Source organism: Chionomys nivalis, chromosome 14 (assembly GCF_950005125.1).
Source record: "Chionomys nivalis chromosome 14, mChiNiv1.1, whole genome shotgun sequence".
NCBI lineage: Eukaryota > Metazoa > Chordata > Mammalia > Rodentia > Cricetidae > Chionomys > Chionomys nivalis.
Window position 1 is genome coordinate 5,617,350 of NC_080099.1, and position 11,827 is coordinate 5,629,176.

General features: G+C 52.0%; 1 protein-coding gene across 4 annotated transcripts in view; it reads right to left on the minus strand.

Moving 5' to 3' along the window:
- Nucleotides 1-10,831, minus strand: part of Znf516 (zinc finger protein 516) — an 88,588-nt gene extending 77,757 nt beyond the window's left edge. Inside the window, exon 1 of one of the 4 annotated variants that reach the window (XM_057788840.1) lies at nt 10,754-10,831. The gene's annotated coding sequence lies outside the window, so the exon portion shown is untranslated. Of the gene's footprint in view, nt 1-6,984; nt 7,044-7,398; nt 7,710-10,311; nt 10,401-10,753 lie in introns of those variants that run through there. The other 3 variants (XM_057788841.1, XM_057788838.1, XM_057788839.1) reach the window with 3 other exon arrangements.
- Nucleotides 10,832-11,827: the final 996 nt, after the last annotated feature.

The window sequence follows — 11,827 nt, forward strand, 5'->3', positions numbered from 1 at the left end:
GAACACAAACAGATCCTTGGAGCTTGGTGGACAGCCAGCCTAACCTAATCAAATCAATGAGCTCCATGTTCATCAACACTTGCATGAACATGTGCGCACGCGCGCGTGCACACACACACACACACTGCTATTGGTATTGGTAGCTATCACTGGATTTCCTTGAAAAATCTACCCCTTTGCCCACAGGGCTGGCCTGGAAACTATGCTGACAGCTGACTGGCCGGGTGACAGGGCTCTCTGCTTCCTCCTGGACTGCACTCTGCAGTGCTGTTATGGCTTCAGATGGTGACAACTGGCCCAGTTCTCACACAAACACTTCACTGTGGAGAGAGGCAAACACTGAACCCACACTTTCTCTACCGTCCGGAGCTGGTGCTAAGCACCTCAGGTGAGCAGAGGGGCCGCGCTACAGACCGTGCTTAGCAACCGCTCATTTGCCAGCCTGGAGCTGACTCAGCACATGTGTACAACCTGGTCCTCTAGGTGGACTTTCAGCACGGCTAGTCTAGCATGTTCAGTGCCAGGATCCTGGAAAGAAAACTAACCTGGTGCTAGGCTCCCAGGCCAAACCCCGCCCCATCGTGGCCTTGACTGAGCGACCAGATTTTCCTGCATTTCAGCACCTACAGAACCCCAAGTTCACCCAAAATCACTTCTAAGCCACCTAAATACAGTAAAGTCAAAAAAAAAAAAAATACACAACGAAATGCAAATGATTATAAGAACACTATCGTGGTGCACAGCGAGGCCCTGTCTCAAAAGTAAACAAAAAGCATGGGAGGCAGAGGAACTGAGAAGGAGAGAAGAAAAACAGACAAAAAAGGAGAAAAGCAAGGTCTAACTAAAGTCATACTAGCTCAGACCAAGAAGAGACAGCTAATAATTTATCCCTGGGCTTGGAGCACAACTCAGTGGCTGGACACTGACCTCCCACGCACGCACAAGGCCCCGGGTTCCATCCTCAGAGCCACAGAGAGACTAATTACAACCGACCCCCACGTCAGCACCTAAGGAAGCCTCCCTGAGCCAAAAGATGTACTGCACTTTCTAAAATGGGTGCCTGTTCTCGCAGCCAGCAGGACTGAAGGACCGCACCACATGTTCCAGCTGCCCCTGCACTTGTACGACGCAGCGAAAACACATGCTGCACAATTAGATCCTGAATTCCAACGGAGATAGACACTTAAAAATGTGTGCCTATCGGGAGCGCCAACCACTAACTAAAGCTGAGATTCAGGACAGCCTATAATCTTCCACCAACCTAGAAAACAAGTGATAACCCATCCACCAGTAAAACCATTAACATACCCCGCTTCTCTGTCACCAGGGTAATTTACAGAGGCTAATTTTAATCCTACCACTAATCCCATGATTCCACTGAACCATCCCCAAGTTTGTGTTGCTATGGCAAGTGCTCATGCACTAGGAAGCCACTTACTGTCAGTCGGTTTTAGGAACAAGACTATTCTCCTCCCCCTTAGACTCTTCAGAGTGAAAAAGCCATTTCTGGGAACAGGAAGACAATTGGGTGCCTGGGTAATACGTTCCTCTCATCACAATGACCATTATGGCCTCATGCCAAGTGCTACTCCGGGACAGAACATCATCATCATGCTAATGGGTCATGCTAAAGACATGGTAAAGACTGGTATGATTGGAATGATCCATCTGGGCCTGGGGGGACACGGTTATCAAGGAGTGATGGTCTTTCCTCAAACTGGCACAGAAATACTGTAGCACTGGTCATCTCAATGTTACTTGTGCAAGAAGCACAGCTCCATGTTCCAAACTCTAGACAGTGCCCTGCCTACAAAGTCCACAGAACATGGCTGGGGACACGCAGATGGCCAAGCCTGGATGTTTACTCCTGTCATTGGAACAGGAAAACCAGGAAGATGAAGGCTAACGAGGCTCTCTCACATCCAGAGATGCTGGGGCCCTAGAACAGCACAGTCACGCATTTGACGGTGTAAACATTCTCTTTCTGTCTGACCAGCAGGATCCTTAGTCTTACTCCCACGGGAAAGTCTCACCATGCCTACAGAATGCTAGGTCTTCCTGAACTGGCATAATCACTCAACACTCGATGGCAACCTATTTTCTATAAACACAAGCCTCGCTTTCCATGCCTAAATTCCAGCTGAAGAAGCTGCGAAAGCCACAGCGACCTCTGGGCGCAACTTCCAACGCATCAGTGACTGGACTCAATTTCAAAGAACATTCTCGAACGCCAAAATAAATCAATGTCCAGCACAGCTCCAGTCAGCTCATGCAATATAGGTTAAACAGAACCATATGGTAAAGACAGACACATGTTGCCCTTTGCTGAAACAAAGGACAAAAATTCTTAAACAAATTGTCCCTAACCCTTTCACACGGGAGGGGGTGGCGCTGATGAGAAGGATTTCTGAAGTGCTAGGAATGCTGGGGTGAGGGGGGGCACTGCCTCACCATTAACAAATATGAGATTCAACAGGGCACCTTCATTTTTGAGTCTCTCTAGGCCTCGAACGCTAACACCATACTGTAACCTCATGGTTTCCTAACTCAGCAGGAAGAGGGTAGGCCAGCTGTGTGCAAGAGGCAGTAGCAGCAGCAGGTCCCCAGGGTGTGAGAGGCAGCGAGAGACAATCTACCTGTTCTTCGGGAATAAAACACCTGCTCAACTGAGCTTGGAAATAAAACAGCAAGACAGGCACCCACCTCTTCCCAGTGCGGAGGCAGACCTCCTCCATTCTATCGTGGACAGAAATAATCTGGACTGTAGCGACTTCATTAAATTCCTGACTCAAAACAAACTCCCAGAGCAAAACCATCTATCTACCAGGATGAACACATCCCGGAACACAGAAGCACGTCCGATGAAATGCCTTCTAGATTAATGTTTCTCCCTATTCTCCAGTTTTGTGTCTTACTCATTACTTAACATATATTTACATGTTTGCCTTCTAAAATTAGCTGTAGTTCTAATTACGCTGCTTAGTAATTTCCAGTACCATTTGGGCTGAAGAGCAAACGCCAGATCTTTCTTCAGAAACTACTTGGAAGGCACAAAAATCGTACTTCTTGACAATCCCGATGTGTGCACGGGAAAGCATTTCCCTCCACAGACAAACACCAGAGCTCTCAATCTGGCAGGGAAGGCCACAGCTGCCAAGAGTCATGTGTAGACAGACGCAAGGGATAAAGAAGGCAGAGTGGGCAGTCTGCAGCTGCCAATTTTCACCAGTCCTTCAGAAATATACCTCATTTACCTCAGCAGACAGGCCAGGACACTGACCAACCCAGAAAGGTGGTCATACACCTGAAGTATGGCTCTCTGGGATAAAATCAACTTTAAAGTAGAGTTGTTTTGTAAGTTCCAGATAAACATTTCAAATTCACACTCAGTGCCTCCCTTCGGTCTTCCTTCCATAAAATTAATTTTATTAATAAATTATCCATAACAGAAATACTAGATAGGATGCCTTTCTTGAAATGGGTTTCTGGTTAACTTTAAAATTTTCTTGAAAATTCTGAAATAATACAGCTGGCTCACAATGACAAGAAGATTCCCCACCCACCCTCCAGGGCAGGAGAGGAGGGGAAGGGAACACTTGGAACCAAGGAGAAAAAGATCCTACCTCCCCCAGCTGCAAAATCCCTCCTGGTGGAAGATGGGAGGATGGGGGCCAGGGCTTGAACGTGCAAAGTGCTGCCCTGCGCATGCCCCTGATACTCTAAACCATGAACAGGTGGTTGCCACGACACTCCAAGCCGTCTGGAGCAAAGGCTGGGATCAGAGCCCCACACTCAAGGCAGCAGGACAAGTCACAGCAGAAGCAGACAAGAGTACAACCCTACCCAGAGCCCGAGCAGTTCCAGGGCGCACATCCACACCTGCCTCCCAGCATCCCCACGTTCCTCTCCTCGGCCAGGGATACTGGCAGTTTCAGATTCCAAAAGCCCCTTCCTCCTTCCTCGAGCTTCATCACAGCCCTACATCCTGAAGCTGGGCTTGCTGGGAAAACGCAGCTCCTGAGGAGATGCAGTTCCGTGCAGCACCAGAGGGGTCGCTCGCCTGCCCTGCCAGCTACGGAGTAAGGAAATTAGTCCCTCAAGCTTCCACGTGAATAATTCTGGAAGCTAAGGTCAAAGGTCCCCAATTGTAAGCGGCCTGGAGAAGCCTAGGGAAGCAGCAAACAAAACTCCGGTGGACTCTCAACACAGTTCTGAGGTACAAGCCTGGAAGACCGGGAAGCAGGGGATTCCCCTACTGTTTCCAGAACTTGGGGTGGGGGTGGGGGGAACTAACAAAGAGATGCATTTTAAGAAAGGCCTTTGTCAGAATAGATTTTCCCAAGCACTAAAACATATAAACACGTACTTGGTACGCTGTCTGCTTTTGAGGAAGGAATGCTATTCGCAGGTTCAAAAGTTTATACAGCAAATACCTAACAAAACAAATTTGTTTCTCCTTTCTTCTGTGAGTTCCATAAATAATGATCAAATCTGCATGCAGCACTAAGAGAAATCTGGGTGATTTGGGGATAAATGTGGCCAGTCAAAGTAAAAGAAACAACCACAAGAGTAAAAGCTACTCTGTGCCCTGCACGGTACCAGCCATGATTGTTCTGGTTGTGAACCCAGGGATAGTGTAAGCCAACAGTATCTGCTAGAGCCTTATTAACACCTGTCCTTCTCTTGTGGAATCAGAAACAAAACAGTGAGCTGACCAGGCGACCCTCTAGAGGAGCAGCACTGTAACGGGAAAGCACACAGGCTGGGACATGCTCCCTCCCTCCTGCCCAACATAATCAGCTTACATTTCAGCTCCTATTTCCACAGCCTTAAGGTAGAACGCAGCTGAAATACTACACACAACCGCCGGTCCCACTCAACGCCACTCCCACAAAACTCTTTCTCAAAGATTACTTCTGGTAAACTGTGAATAAGGCAAAATGTATCTGGCATATGAATACACAAAAACCTACAACAACCCCTGAAACCCAGGACTGGTTTTTTTCCAAGAAGGAGCCATGACTAAACTCTACTTAAGTTGCCAGGGTACATTACCATCTTCCCCCAGTTGAAGACTGGGAGCCATCTGTTAGAGTATTCCCCACTTCAAAGTATTCTAAGAATCTTTTTCTCCTCCACATAATTGTTGTTAAATGTAATCACGTCAAATGCTCCACTTAGAAAACTCAAATATCTCCTGGTAGGAGAAGGCAAACGGAGTTAAAAGTTTCATTTATGAATGTGGAGACATCCTGTGACCTGTTGGGAAGGGCTCCTCTCAGTTCACTTTAATGTCTCTGGGACATAGTGGGAAGTTAAGAAATAAGATTTCAACATCCCCAGAGAACTTTTAGAGGTACCTGAGTTGCGTGTACAAGGTGTTTACAAAGAGCAATGTTCAACAGCTGACCAGATAAGCTACCAGGAGATCACATCAGCAATTAGTATCAGATGCACATACCAAAGTGAAAGTTTGGGGCCCCCAAGATGATTTCATATGCTAGATTTTTAAAAGCTCAGAAACAAACACAAATAATCAAAACTCCCTTCTCTCTGTCCACTGTTGGGAGCAGCGAGGAGCCCGAGTCAGTGACTGGGGTGTTTTGTTCCCTTCTGGAAAGCCATGCCTACTCCTCTTTGCAGCTAGCTTGATTACAGACCTACTGGCATGGGCTTCCTTTTTAGAATGTGAATGTGCTCTGAAGGCTTCAGTATATTCAAATTAGCAAGTGCAAGGGAACAAGTTCTCCCAATGAGCTAAGAAAATATTAGACATGTATTTATCGTAACACATCAGGATTCTAATTTGATTATCAAAACAGTTGTGAGTCTTTCCCTGAGTTCAGTTTATCCCAGAACCCATTCGAGATGGCTATGGGGTCACTCTCCTGGAACTAAAGCTGTCCTCTCCAGTGACCCAACTCACACCCCTGACACCAGGGCAGCTCAACTCCATCTCCAATTTAGCTGGGGGGGGGAGGGGGGGCTTAGAAGTCACACACAATAGTGTGGTATATTTAATTCTAGCCGGTCTGGGTAAATAAAAATAACACAGCTACTCTGACGAAACAATTAAAGAATGCAAGAGAAAATGAAGGAGTGATAAAAATGGGCTCTTGTGTACTGGGCAGTAGCGAGTATCATATCAAATAGCAGGCATGCCTAGTTCCTTAAAGTAACACATTCCTAAACCGAAATACTTCAATCATATTAATAGGGAGGTTTAAAACGTAATCTGTAAAGATCCTGCTCGGAGAGCTATCCTCTCTGCTTCTACGCCGCCGGTCAACGCACATCAATTTTTAAATTATATTTAACCAACATTCAAGGCTTAATGGTAGGTTCATCGGGACGTGACTTTCTGCTGTACCTTTAATTAAGATGCCGTCTAAAGTTCTTCCGAGACTTGCTGGTGAAGTGGGCACCGCCGAGTGGACCAGAGAAGTACAAGCCTTCGGTCCTTTGTTACTCAATGGACACCCTGGAAGGCCCGCCCCAGCCCAAGGGCACATCTGGGCTTCTAGAAACAGCCCAACGTCCACTCGGACCTCCTCTCCACCCAGACATCGATTAGGTCTCAAGCGTAGACCACAAGAGCCCCCACCCACACCGTGTACCCCGCGAAGCAGCCGCCAGCACCCCGTACCCACCGGCCCCTCCCGCCCCAAATCCGCCCCTCGGGGAAAGCAGGGCCCAACTCAGGTGTGGAGACTTACATAACCGGCCCCCAGGAGGGGGGGACGCCTCCCCTCCCAACCCACCTCCGACAGAACAAAGTGAAGTTGAAAATAGAAACCCATTACCTGGCCTGCCCGCGGGGCTGGGCCGCCAAGCCCCGCCGCGCCTCCGCTAGACCCCCGCCCGGTCGGGCCAGCCCCTGCCCGCCCACGCACGCCCACGCCTAAGCCCCACGAGCTCGCCGCCCATCCCCTGCGCTCCCCCCGGACCCACGCCCCTCCCCCACGGCCCGCGCCCCACACGGACCCCAGTCTTTGTTACGGTGCGAAGTTGGGCTTGCGGGTCCCCGTCTCTTTCACTTCTTGGGTTACAGTGCAGGCGTGTGACGTCCGCTGCACATGACGGGGGCGGGGGGCGGGCGCCGGAGAAGGGGGGGCGCGGCGGACCCGGGGGCCTCCCCTTCGGCGCCCCGCCCACGGCCCGCCCCCCGCAGCCCGCAACCCAGCAACAAGCGGCCGCCGCCCCCGCCCCCCGGGACAGGCAGGTGGGTGTCCCGCCTCCCCCAGCCGCACGCCACGCCTCAAGGGCGGGCAGGTGGTGCCCCGCCCCCGCGCCCCCCCCATACCCCCACCAGTCACCCAGGCCCACGCCCCCACCCACCCAGAGGCGCCGGGCGGCCGGGACACACAGAAATAGGAATGATTTAATGCAACGACATACCCATTCCTCAAACCACCAGCTCGCAGAGATTGGAGAGAGGGCCGAGAGGGGTGGCGATACGGTAGGGTGGAAACGGCCCGCGGAGGAGGGAGATACGCGGACCGACAACACCTAGTAACCGAGTTGGAAATCTCAGGAGTGGAGGGGACACCATCGAAATGAGCTCGGTGCATCCAGGCACTGCCCACCGGGTGTGGACAGTGTGCCTTCCAAGGTCTGTGGCCCCACAGGGGTCTCTAGGACGGGGAGGCGCACGCGTGTATTTAACCCGACAAGGCATCATCCCCACCAACCCCCCAAGTGAATCGAGAGGCAGACCACCGAGCGCCCCCAAGGCCCAGGACTTAAAACACAAAACTAGGCAATCCAGATCCAGCCCGTTCAAGTCCTGAAGTGAGTGCCGCACTCGTCACCCATTAGGTGTTCCTAAGAGCGGCGCAGGTTCGGACAGTAGGCAGCATGGTGTGGCCCGTGACACACTCTGCCCGTGATATGTACCCGTTGTGCAGAGCAGACACAACCAGGGTGCAGCACCGGTAAGACCGGTGAGCACCAGAACTTTGATTAGCCAGGCGCAGTTCGCAGACTAGAATTTGCCAGGGACTAAGTATCACTCCCCGCGAGAGAATGAAATCGGAAGTTGGAAGACGAACAGTGCCCTTCAGTTTTAAACGCAGTGAACATCCTTTTCCACGACCCACGACCTCTGCACGTGTGCTATCGGCAAGGGGCTGCAACACGACCCCACTGGCGCCCGGAACCAGGCGGATGGAGCTGCTCCTGACTGCCCAATGGTTGAGAAGTATTATCAATCGTTCCTCTTTCCTTCCCGTGTGGCAGGTTTCGACTTGAATCCGAAAGTGCCTCTACTGCCCAGTCTTTGCAGGAAGACGTTGGGAGGGGCCAGGGTCTCCACTTGGACTGCTGCGTGCGCATCTAGCTGGACAGACTTGGATAAAAGCATGTCCACGTCTACAGCACACATCTGTGCAAATGCGGGAGCCTGCGGATGCGCGCGGCTGGCCTGACTCTGTGCCGACACATGGACGCGAGCACGCGCGTGCGCGCGCGTATACACACACACACACACACACACACACACACACCAAATTACCTCCGGGGATAGAGAAAGCTGCTGCGGATTGGCCGACACAGCCGTCACTCACACCCAGGGGGCAGGGAGACTTTGCAAGGCAGTTTCTTTTCTCTCTCTCTCTCCCCTCCCAGTCGTTCTATTTAATGGTAAAACAACAGTAGAGCTCAGAAAGTTAGCCATCTATGCGGAGTTGGTCTCCCTAACGAGGCCAGAATCAGAAGTTACCATTTAAATATATCCCCTACTTCCACAATGGACGAAAAGAAAAATAGGCAGCCGGAGCGAGGAGCCTGGAGTAAGGAGGGGGTGGGGGGTATCTGGGCGGGTAGACTCGGGGTAGAGTGTTCTCAACGCCCCAAAAGAGACTTCGACCTTTGAGAGATTTAATAATTAAAAAATGTTTTCACGAGTCGGATTATAACATATGTTCGTCCCTAATTTTTGGAGTCGTTATTTTATTATTTAAGCATGCTGAAGCAAGCATGTTTCCTTAAGAAAGAACTGACCTATTTTTGGCTGGAGATAAACGATCATGTTAACAGATGTTAATCTTGTAATCTGTTTTTCCTGTAAAGCACTTCACATACCCGAGCTTCAAGACCTTAAAAATAACATCTTTTCCAAAAAGACCTGACGTCACAATCCACTCCCTGGGAAGAAAAAAAAATCACACTCCCCTCCAGTTTTTCTCTCCCGCAATGATTTCAAAGACATTAAATCTTTTCACTTTATAAGTACCGATTTGTTCTGCCTCAACTCCCACAGGCTTTTATTTGCATTTCAAATTCCACAGGTTACACCAGTCGCCTTTTCAAAAGAAAAAAAAAAAAAACGTAAACTAACAATGAAGCCGTAAATGGCTTTTTGTGCATCTTATTTAATAAGACACCGAATGAATATATTTTAAAAGAGGGAGCGAGCAAGTTGATCTGTGCTCACCCGGAGACCAAGTGACTCTTCCTCAGTAAGCCAGGCAATGAGTTAGCTACTCACACAACCCCGAAGCTGGGGGTTGGGGGAACTGGGCTGGTCGGCTGCGGAGAGCTTGTTAACGCTGGTGATGAATGCGGCTGACTTACAGACCCACATTTTTCGGGTAGAAGGCTGGTTCTCTGGAGTCCTAATTGCAGGGATCCACTGGATTCCCAACTCACAAAGCCTGGGAGTCATCGCATGCCAGCCTTCCTCCATGAACCGCTGGCTTAAAGACCCCACTGGCCTGGCTTTTGACAAACTTATTCAGACAAAGTTTCTTTAAAACTTGACTAGGCGGTTTAATCTAAATACTGATCTTAACTATTCGGTATGTTCTCCCTGGAAATGGCAGAGGAGGCGCCTTTCCAACCCCCACCCCCGCAGTATACACCCCTCTGCATTCTCTTTCACACACCAGGGTGTAATTCGTGTGTGTATGTGTGTGTACACATATATACATATATATGGTTATCAATAAGGTCCCCACCCCCACGCTAATATACCCCAGCAAGGCAAAGCGCAATTCCGAGGAGTCCCCGCTGCGCGGATCTCCTTCCCACCCCACTCCGAGTCACTTCCAGAACCTCGCCCCCGCCCCCACCCCTACGCGAACTTCCCTTTCTAGAGATCCCACTTCTTTAGTGTTAGGGTCACTCAAATCTCCCCGCTGACCGGCAAAAGCCCGGGTAGGGGACAGTGAGAACACACCCCCACCACCACCGAACACAAATACGCAAACAAGTCCCCTAGGCAGCAGCGCTCGGTGCCCACAGGCATCGATCCCCTCCGCCAAAGCCTTAATAATTGAAGCGGCTCCTCCGGCCCCGCCGCCCATCACCCACCTTCATTAGCCAGAACGTTTTACTTTAAAGTAAGGCAATTTGCTCTTTGTCTCCTAATGGATGAGAGCGCATCCGAGCTCCCCTCCTCCCGCGTCGCCTTTGACGAAGTGTACAAAGCCAGAGCCTCTTCCGCGCTCCCACCCCGGCCCCCACCCCGCCCCTCCACTGCGGTAAAAGCCACCTCCCGGGCGTTCGCCCCGCCACCCGAAGTTGCATCTTCTCCTCTCCTGGAATTGCCGAGCGGAGTAACTACCAACACAGAAAGCCAAATCGCCCTCCTGGCGCCAGGGACCTTCCACAGGGCGCGCCCCCCGCCCAGCACGCCCCCACCCCACCGGGCACAGTAGGGTCTTGGGCACGTTGTGAGTCCCGACCCTCCCGGCCCTGCCTGTCGATACGCCCTCCCACGGGCCAGGAAGCGTCCCCGCCCCACGGCCCCTACCTTGGAGGGGAGGCGGCGGGCCTCGGGAGGAGGACGCGCACGCCCCGCGCATCTGAAGGTGAAGCAGAGCGCCCGCGGCGCCGAGCCGAGCGCTGCTCTAGACCGACCGCGCCAGCTGCGCCCGGGCGCGGGGGACGCGCGAGGGCGCGCGGGACCCGCCACGCGCCCGGCCCCCCTTCGCGCGCCGCGCGCGCTCCCGGGACGCACCCGCCCCGCGGGGGCCCAGGCGCCGACAGGGCTCAGATGGACTGCACCGAGCAAAGACCGGGACCCGGCGTCCACGGGCGGAGCAGGCCCGAGGCTTCCCCCAGTCCGGGAATGGTCTGCCCTGAAGGAAACGCACACGCTCCACTATTGTCTCATCAGCACAAAGTTCTGCCACACTGCGGAGAAAGTCTGGAGGCTCACGATGACTCAGACCCAGATAATTCCTCCCCTAATAGCACTGAATCACGACGTCCGCGGCTAGTGGTCGCCCCTCAGCTTCAGGTCTCAGGTTGCCGCAGCTCCAGTTCCTAGAGGCTGTTTACGCGCGCGCACACCACACACACACACACACACACACACACACACACACATTCATACGTGCAGATGTGCCTGGGATGCTTGTCCAGCCTTCTCAAGCACCTAGACGCTGAACCTGGAGCCCAGATTAAACCGTGTCCACCCTGCCCGCGTGTCCCCTGAACTTCACGAGAGCGAGTCTAGGAGTCCTGCATGCTGCGGGAAGAACAGGACAGCTCTGGGGCTGAGTGGAGCTTCGACTGTGGCTGTTTACTCGTGTCTCCAAGCTTCGACTGTGGCTGTTTACTCGTGTCTCCAAAGTTCAACTCATTTTGCTTTGGTTCTGAAAACTTCATTTGTGTTCTCCCCCCGCCCCCGCGTGCGCCCTTACTACTCTCCGTGGGTCGTACTTGGTGACAATATATTGAGTCTGTGAATCAAAACCTTGATTTGACTCTCCCGAAGCTTTCTTGGTACTTGGCAGGGAGGGGCTGCGGGAGGGGGGAGGGGAGCGGGAGCAGGAGGAGGAGAGAGGGGGAGGGGCCGGGGAGCGCGCCCCGCGATCCGCGG